We start from the raw sequence: 9939 nt of genomic DNA, 5'->3' as shown, positions 1-9939 counted from the left end.
TGCCAGTACCATAATTCAAAAGCATCAGTTCTTCTTCAGTCTTCCTTATTCATTGTCCAGCTTTCACATGCATAAGATGCGATTGAAAATACCACGGGCTGGGTCAGGCACACCTTAGTCTTCAAAGGGACATCTTTGCTTTTCAACACTTTAAAGAGGTCCTTTGCAGCAGATTTACCCAATGCAATACATCTTTTGATTTCTTGACTGCTGCTTCCATTGGTGTTGATTGTGGATCCAAGTAAAAAGAAATCCTTGACAACTTCAATCTTTTCTCCATTTAGCATTATGTTGTTTATTGGTCCAGTCGTAAGGATTTTTGTTTTACGTTGAGGTGTAATCCATACTGAAGGCTGTGGTCTTTGATCTTCATCAGTGCTTCAAGTCCTCTTCACTTTTAGCAAGCAAGGTTGTGTCATCTGCATAACGCAGGGTGTTAATGAGTCTTCCTCCAATCCTGATGCTGTGTTCTTCTTCATAGAGTCCAGCTTCTCAGATTATTTGCTCAGCATACAGATTGAATAAGTATGGTGAAAGGATACAATCCTGACACACAACTTTCCTGACTTTAAACTGCACGGTATCCCCTTGTTCTGTTTGAGCAACTGCCTCTTGATCTATGTACAGGTTCCTCATGAGCACAGGTAAGTGTCCTGGAATTTCTATTTTACGTGAAGGGAAGAATGACACACAATACAGGGGAAGTCAGCACAACTGGACTAAACCAAAATCTAGGAAGTTTCCTGAATACAACTAAACACTTCGAGGGACAGAGTAGCAGAATCGGGGGCCTGGGGATCATGGTTTTGGGGGACATCTAGGTCAATTGGCATAACAAAGTTTATTAAGAAAATGTTCTTTATCCCACTTTGGTGAGTTGTCTGGGTTCTTAAAAGCTAGCAAGTGGCCATCTAAGGTGCATCAATTGGTCCCAACCCACCTGGAGCAAAGGAGAATGAAGAACAGCAAAGACACAAGGAAAATATGAGCCCAAGAGACAGAAAGGGCAACATAAATCAGAGACACCATCAGCCTGAGACCAGAAGAACTAGATGGTGCCTGGCTACCACCAGTGACTGCCCTGACAGGGAACACAACAGAGAGTCCCTGATGGAGCAGGAGAAAAGTGGGGTGCAGAACTCAAATTCTAGTAAAAAGATCAGACTTAATGGTCTGACTGACACGAGGGACTGCAGAGGACATGGCTCCCAGATTCTCTGTTAGCCCCAAACTAAAACCATTCCCAAAGCCAACTCTTGAGACAAAGATCAGACTGGACTATAAGACATAAAATGATACTGGTGAGGAGTGTGCTTCTTAGCTTAGGTAGACACATGAGACTAAGTGGGCAGCTCCTGTCCAGAGGCAAGATGAGAAGGCAGAGGGGGACAGGATCTGGTTGAAAGGACATGGGAAATACAGGGTGGAGAGGAGGAGTGTGCTATCACATTATAGGGAGAGTAACTAGGGTCATATAACAATTTGTATGTAAGTCTTTGTATGAGAAACTGACTTGAATTGTCAACTTTCACTTAAAGCACAATTTAAAAAAAGAGCAGTAACACATAACCTCTCTTTACCTCTATTTCCTTACTTATCAAAATCATGTCAACTCTAGCTCCCTGTGAAAACCATAGAGATACTAGAGCAGCAGCTGAAATCCTTAGATGAACAATATTTTAATAACCAAAAGATCACCTATACAAGTAGTTTCAAATGCCAGTCTTCAGACCAAGGTCAGTCTCTTTACAAAGTTTACACCTATCCAGGAAAACATACGAATAGTAACAACAATGTATTGCTTTTTTCTTGTAGCAAATTTTATGCAATTTAAATGATGTCCTTTGTTCTGAGAATATGTCCTTGTGTGTGTGTATGTGTATTAAAATGAACTTTCTGTTAAAAAAAAACTTGTGGAATTCCCATTCTTTGCAGTGTTATCCATAATTTGTTATGATCCACACAGTCAAATGCCTTTGCATAGTCAATAAAACACAGGTAAACATCTTTCTGGTATTCCCTGCTTTCAGCCAGGATCCATCAGACATCATATCCCCCATTCCATGTCCTCTTCTGAGTCAGGCTTGAACTTCTCGCAGTTCCCTGTCAATGCAATGCTGCAGCCACTTTTGAACGATCTTCAGCAAAATTTAACTTGTGTGTGATATTAATGATACTGTGTGATAATTTCCAGACTTGGTTAGATCACCTTTCTTGGGAATAGGCATAAATATGGATCTCTTCCAGTCAGTTGGCCAGGTAGCTGTCTTACAGATTTCTTGGCATAGGTGAGTGAGCACTTCTAGACTTGCATCTGTTTGTTGAAACATCTCAGCTGATATTCTGTCAAATCTTGGAGCCTTGTTTTTCGCCAACATCTTCAGTGAAGCTTGGACCTACTCCTTCACACGCATCCATCAGTTTGTCCCCCATGCATCTGTCAATTTGTTATACTGTGGGGGCTTGCATGTTGCTGGGATGCTGGAAGCTATGCCACTGGTATTAAATACCAGCAGTGTCATCCATGGTAGACAGGTTCAGCTGAGCTTCCAGACTAAGACAGACTGGGAAGAAAGACCTGGTGGCCTACAAAGTAGCCAGTGACAACCTCGTGAATAGCAGCAGAAAGTTGTTTGATATAGTGCCGGAAGATGAGCCCCTCAGGTTGGAAGGCACTCAAAAGATGACTAGGGCAGAGTTGCCTCCTCAAAGTTGAGTCAACCTTAATGAAATGGATGAAGTCAAGCTTTCAGGACCTTCATTTGCTGATATGGCACAACTCAAAATGAGAAGAAATAGCTGCAAATATCCATTAATAATCAGAATATGGAATGTACAAAGCATGAATCTAAGAAAATGAGAAATCGTCAAAGATGAAATGGAACGCATAAACATCAGTTCCCTAGACAATAGTGAGCTGAAATGGACTGGTACTGGCTATTATGAACCAGATAATCGTATAGTCTAGTATGATGGGAATGACAGCTTGAAGTCAGACGGTGTTGCATTCCTCATCAGAAAGAACATTTCAAGATCTGTCCTGAAGTACAGTACTGCCAGTGATGGGATAATACCCATACGCCTACAAAGAAGACCCATTCTTCCCAATGTTATCCATAATTTGTTATGATCCACACATAGGAAATTATGGATTACATTGTGAAGAATGGGAATTCCATAACACTTAATTGTGCTCATGAGGAATCTGTACACAGATCAAGAGGAAGTCGTTCAAACAAAGCAAGGGGATAATGCATGGTTTAAAGTCAGGAAAGGTGTGTGTCATGGCTGTATACTTTCACTATACTTATTCGATCTGTATGCTGAGCAAATAATCCAAGAAGATGAACTGTATGAAGAATGTGGCATTAGGATTGGAGGAAGACTCATTAACAACTTGCGATATGCAGATGACACAACATTCCTTGCTGAAAGTGAAGAGAACTTGAAGCACTTACTGTTGAAGATCAAAGACTACAGCCTTCAACATAGATAACACCTCAACATTAAAAAAAAAAATCCTTAAAACTGGACCAATAAGCAACATGATGACAGAGAACAGACTGAAGTTGTAAAGGATTTCATTTTACTTGGCTCCACAATCAGTGCCCATGGAAGCAGCAGTCAAGAAATCAAACAATAAATAGGTAAGTGGTAACTTTGGTGAAGGGCAAGACAGTACAAGATACTGGGGAAGCCAGCACACCTTGTCCAAGGCAAGGCCATGTAATCTCTACAGACACAATCAAACTCCCTGAGGGACCTAATTGGTGGGCTGAGGGCTGTGGGGACCATGGTCTCAGGGAACATAAAAAAAAAAAAAAAATCAACATATTGCATTGTGCAAATCTGCTGCAAAAGACCTCTTTAAAGTGTTAAAAAACAAAGATGTCACTTCAAGGCTAAGGTACGCCTGACTCAAGCCATGGTGTTCTCAGTCACCTCATATGTATGTGAAAGCTAGACAATGAATAAGGAGACTGAAGAAGAATTGATGCCTTTGAACTATGGTATTGGTGAAGGATATTGAATATACTGTGGACTGCCAGAAGAATGAACAAATCTTTCTTGGAAGAAGTACAGCCATGATGCTCATCAGAAGCAAGGATGGCGAGACTTCGTCTCACATACTTTGGATGTGTTATCACGAAGGATCAGTCCCTGGAGAAGGACATCATGCTTGGTAAAGTAGAGGGTCAGTGAAAAAGATGAAGACCCTCAACAGGATGGATTGACACAGTGGCTGCAGCAATAGGATTAAGCATAACAAAGATTGTGAGGATGGTGCAGGACCAGGCAGCGTTTTGTTCTACTGTACATAAGGTCACTATGAGTTGGAACCAACTTGACAATACCTAACAATAACAACAACAAGGAAGACCAGTTAATACGACTATTATTCAAATTTATGCACCAACCACTAAAGCCAAAGATGAAGAAATTGAAGATTTTTACAAAATTCTGCTGTCTGACAAGGTAAATATAAGCCCAAGAGACAGAAAGGACTACATAAACCAGAGGCTACATCAGTTTGAGACGAGAAGAACTAGATGGTGCCTGGCTACCACCAATGACTGCCGTGACAGGCAACACAACAGAGAATTCCTGATGGAGTGGGAGAACAGTGGAATGCAGACCTCAAGTTCTCATAAAAAAAGACGAGACTGAATGGTCTGACTGAGGCTGGAGGGATCCCGGAGGTCCTGGTTCCTGGATCCTCTGTTAGCCCAAGACTGGAACCACTCCCAAAGCCAACTATTCAGACAGGGGTTAGAGTGGGCTATATAAGACAGAAAATGATATTGGTGAGGAGTGAGCTTCTGGGCTCAACTAGACACATGAGACTATGTGTGCAGCTCCTGTCTGGAGGGGAGATAAAAAGACAGAGGGGGACAGGAGCTGGCTGAATGCACACAGTGAATACAGGGTGGAGGGGAGGAATGTGCTGTCTCATTGGGGGAGAGCAGCTAGGGTTACATAGCAAGGTGTGTATGTTTTTGAATGAGAGAATGACTTGATTTGTAAACTTTCACTTAAAGCACAATAAAAAAAATTCTTCAGTCTGAAATTGATCAAGCATGCAATCAGGATGTGTTGATAATTACTGGTGATTGGAATTTGAAAGTTGGGAACAAGAAGGATCGGTAGTTGGAAAATATGACCTTGGTGATAGAAATGATGCCAGAGATCACATGGTAGAATTTTGCAAAATCAATGACTTATTCATTGCAAATACCTTTTTTCAACAACATAAATGGCGACTATACACATGGGCCTCACTGGAGGGAATACACAGGAACCAATTTGACTACATTTGTGGAAAGAGACGATGGAAAAGCTCAATATCATTGGTCAGAACAAGGCCAAGGGCCAACTGCGGAACAGACCATCAATTGCTCATATGCAAGTTCAAATTGAAGCTGAAGAAAACTGGGACCGGTCCATAAGAGTCAAAGTATGGCCTTGAGTATACGCCACCTAATTTAGAGACCATCTGAAGAATAGATTTGAGGCATTGAACACTAATGGCCAAAGACCAGAAGAGTTGTGGAATGACATCAAGGAAATCACACACGAAGAAAGGTCATTAAAAAGACAGGAAAGAAAGAAAAGACCAAAATGGATGTCAGAAGAGACTCTAAAACATTATGCTGTTGTTCGTCAAACAGCTAAAGCAAATGGAAGAAATGATGAAGTAAAATAGCTGAACAGAAGATTTCAAAGGGCTGCTTAAGAAGACAAAGTATTATAATGAAATGTGCAAAGACCTGGAGTTAGAAAACCAAAACGAAAGAGCACACTGGACATTTCTCAAGCTGAAAGGTGTGAAGAAAAATTCAAGCCTCAAGTTGCAATATTGAAAGATTCTATGGGGAAAATGAAGGATTCTATGGAAACCCTGGTGGCGTAGTGATTCAGTGCTATGGCTGCTAACCAAAAGGTCAGCAGTTCGAATCCACCAGGAGCTTCTTGGAAACCCTATGGGGCTGTTCTACTCTGTCCTATAGGGTCACTATGAGTCAGAATCGACTCGACAGCAATTTTTTTTTTATAAGGGGGAAAATATTACATGATGCAGGAAGCATCAAAAGAAGTTGGAAGGAATACACAGAGTCACTGTACCAAAAAGAATTGGTCAACATTCATCCATTTCAGGAGGTAGCATATGATCAGGAGCTGATACATACAGTGGAGTATTACTTAGCCAAAAAGAGAACTGAAGTTCTGGTACACACTACCACATGGATGAACCTTGAAAACATTATGCTGAGCAAAATAAGTCAGACACGAAAGACAAACACTGTATTATATGACACCTTTTCTGTGAAATGTGTAGAACAGGCAAAGGCATACAGACAGAAAGTAGATTAGTGGTTATCAGGGGCTTGGGGAGGGTAATGGGGAGTTGTCACTTAAGAGGTATTGAGTTTGGGGTGATGTAAAATATTTGGAAATGGATCGTGGCTGTTATCGTACAACATGGAAAATATAATTAATGTACACTTGAGAATGGTTATAATGGCAAAATTTTTGTTATATATGTTTTACCACATAAAATTGAAAACATACAGAAAAGAAAATAAATAAAAATATATATTTGGTAGTCTTTTTATTCAATTCCATCAGTTGCTGGAGCCTTGTTTTTCGCCAATGCCTTCAGAGCAGCTTGGACTTCTTCCTTCAGTACCATCGGTTCCTGATCATATGCGACCTCTTGAAATGGTTGAATATCGACGAATTCTTTTCGGTATAATGACTCTGTGTATTCCTTCCATCTTCTTTTGATGGTTCCTGCGCCATTTAATATTTTCCCCATGGAATCCTTCACTATTGCAACTTGAGGCTTGAATTTTTTTCTTCAGTTCTTTCAGCTTGAGAAACTCCAAGCGCGTTCCTCCCTTTTGGTTTTCCGTCTCCAGTTCTTTGCACACGTCATTATAATACTTTACTTTATCTTCTCGAGAGGCCCTTTAATATCTTCTGTTCAGTTCTTTTACTTCATCAATTCTTCCTTTTGCTCTAGCTTCTCGATGCTCAAGAACAAGTTTCAGAGTCTCCTCTGACATCCCTCTTGGTGTTTTCTTTCTTTCCTGTCTTTTCAGTGACCTCTTGCTTTCTTCATAGATGATGTCCTTGATGTCATTCCACAACTTGTCTGGTCTGCAGTCACTTGTGTTCAATGCAGTGCTGGAGGTACTCACTCATCTATGCCAAGAAATATGGAAGACAGCTTCCTGGCCAACTGACTGGAAGAGATCCATATTTATGCCTATTCCCAAGAAAGGTGATCCAACCGAATGTGGAAATTATAGAACAATATTGTTAATATCACACGCAAGCAAAATTTTGCTGAAGATCATTCAAAAACGGCTGCAGCAGTATATCGACAGGAAACTGCCAGAAATTCAGGCTGGTTTCAGAAGAGGACGTGGAACCAGGGATATCATTGCTGATGTTAGATGGATCCTGGCTGAAAGCAGAGAATACCAGAAGGATGTTTACCTGCGTTTTATTGACTATGCAAAGACATTCGACTGTGTGGATCATAACAAACTATGAATAACACTGTGAAGAATGGGAATTCCAGAACACTTAATTGTGTTCATGAGGAAGCTTTACATGGATCGAGAGGCAGTTGTTCGGACAGAACAAGAGGATACTGATTGATTTAAAGTCAGGAAAGGTGTGCATCAGGGTTGTATTCTTTCACCATACCTATTTAATCTGTATGCTGAACAAATAATCTGAGAAGCTGGACTATATGAAGAAGAACGGGGCATCAGGATTGAAGGAAGACTCATTAACAACCTGCGTTATGCAGATGACACAACCTTGCTTGCTGAAAGTGAAGAGGACTTGAAGCACTTACTGATGAAGATCAAAGACCACAGCCTTCAGTATGGATTACACCTCAACATAAAGAAAACAAAAATCCTCACAACTGGACCAATAAGCAACATCATGATAAACAGAGAAAAGATTGAAGATGTCAAGGATTTCATTTTCCTTGGATCCACAATCAACAGCCAAGAAAGCAGCAGTCAAGAAATCAAAAGACACATTGCATTGGGCAAATCTGCTGCAAAGGACCTCTTCAAAGTGTCAAAGAGCAAAGATGTCACCCTGAAGACTAAGGTGCACCTGACCCAAGCCATGGTATTTTCAATCACATCATATTCATGAAAGCTGGACAATGAATAAGGAAGACCAAAGAAGAATTGATGCCTTTGAATTGTGGTATTGGCGAAGAATATTGAATATACCATGGACTGCCAAAAGAATGAACAAATCTGTCTTGGAAGAAGTACAACCAGAATGCTCCTTAGATGCAAGGATGGCGAGACTGTGTCTTACATACTTTGGACATGTTGTCAAGAGGGATGAGTCCCTGGAGAAGGACATCATGGTTGGCAGAGTACAGGGTCAGCGGAAAAGAGGAAGACCCTCAATGAGGTGGATTGACACAGTGGCTGCAACAATGAGCTCAAGCATAACGATTGTAAGGATGGCACAGGACCAGGCAGTGTTTCGTTCTGTTGTGCACAGGGTCGCTATGAGTCAGAACCAACTCGACGGCACCTAACAAGTCTTTTTGTTTTCTATTTCCTTGCTGAGACTTCCTGTTTTTTCATTTATTTCATGTGTGTTTGTGATTTCTCATTGAAGCATTTTTATAATGGCTGCTTTAAAATCCTTGTCAGATAATTCTAACATCTGTGTCATCTTGGTGTTGCCCTCTGTTGATTGCCTTTTCTCTTCAACTTTAGATCTTCCTGTTTCTTGGTATGATGTGTGCTTTTTGATGGAAACCTGGACTCTGGGGTGTTACAAGACTGGATCTTATTTAAATCTTTTGCTTTAGCAGACTCCTTCTGACAGAGGAAGGGCAGGTAACTTCTCATTACTGACAGGTAGCGTGGAAGTCCAGTTCTTTACTTGGCCTTCATTGACACCTGGACAGACTCCTGATTATTGTTGGGTGTGGTGGGGGGAAGTTCAGGCTCCCCGGTAAATCTCCTCTGATACCACCTTGGCTGGGACGGTGAAGAATGCCTACTTATTGTTTCCTACATGGCCTCCATTGACACAATGGGTGGAGGGTCACCTTGTTGCTAATGATTGGTGGTAGCAGTCCTGACTCTCCACCTGGCCTCCTCTTATACCACCCCAGGGAAGCAGAGGACGGGTGCCTCCTTATCATTAATTGAGAGTGGAAGTCCAGCTTCCCCATGTGGTTTCCACTGATATCTTGTGGTTTCCATTGATACACTGTGGGATGGACGTCTCCTTAAGTCTCATCCTTAAGTGGGATGAAAATCCCAGTTCCCCATTAGGCCTCTGTCTTATTACCTAGTGCTGTTATAACAGAAATACCACAAGTGGGTGGCTTCAACAAACAGAAATTTATTTTCTCACAGTTTAGAAGTCTAGAAGTCTTAATTCAGGGCTCCGGCTTTGGGGGAAGGCTTTCTCTGTCAGCTCTGGAGGAAGGTCCTTGTCTCTTCTGAACTTCTGCTCCTGGGCAGTCTTCATGTGGCTGGGCAAGTGTCTTCATCCAGCTCCCCTTGCTAGTTTGCATTTAATCTCTTTTATATCTCAAAAGAGACTGATTCAAAATACACCTTCCACTAATCCTGTTTCATTAACATAAAAAAGACAACCCATTCCAAAATGGGATTACAACCACAGGCATAAAGGTTAGGATTTACAGCACATATTTTTGGGGGACACAGTTCAATCCATAACAGCCTCTGACACCACACCAGTGATGTGTGTGGGAGGGGGAGGTGCCTCTTTACAAGGCTACCATGGCTGGAAGTCAAGGCTGTCCATTTGGCCTTTGTTGGCAGAGGTGGGGGTGGGGCTGCAGTTTTTTCTGTGGTTTGGGTTGGAGTAGAACCATTATTGCAGGCCTGGTTGTGCAGTGGTTAAGAGCTC

Source organism: Elephas maximus, chromosome 2 (genome assembly GCF_024166365.1).
Source record: "Elephas maximus indicus isolate mEleMax1 chromosome 2, mEleMax1 primary haplotype, whole genome shotgun sequence".
NCBI lineage: Eukaryota > Metazoa > Chordata > Mammalia > Proboscidea > Elephantidae > Elephas > Elephas maximus.
Note: the sequence above shows the minus strand (reverse complement) of the source record.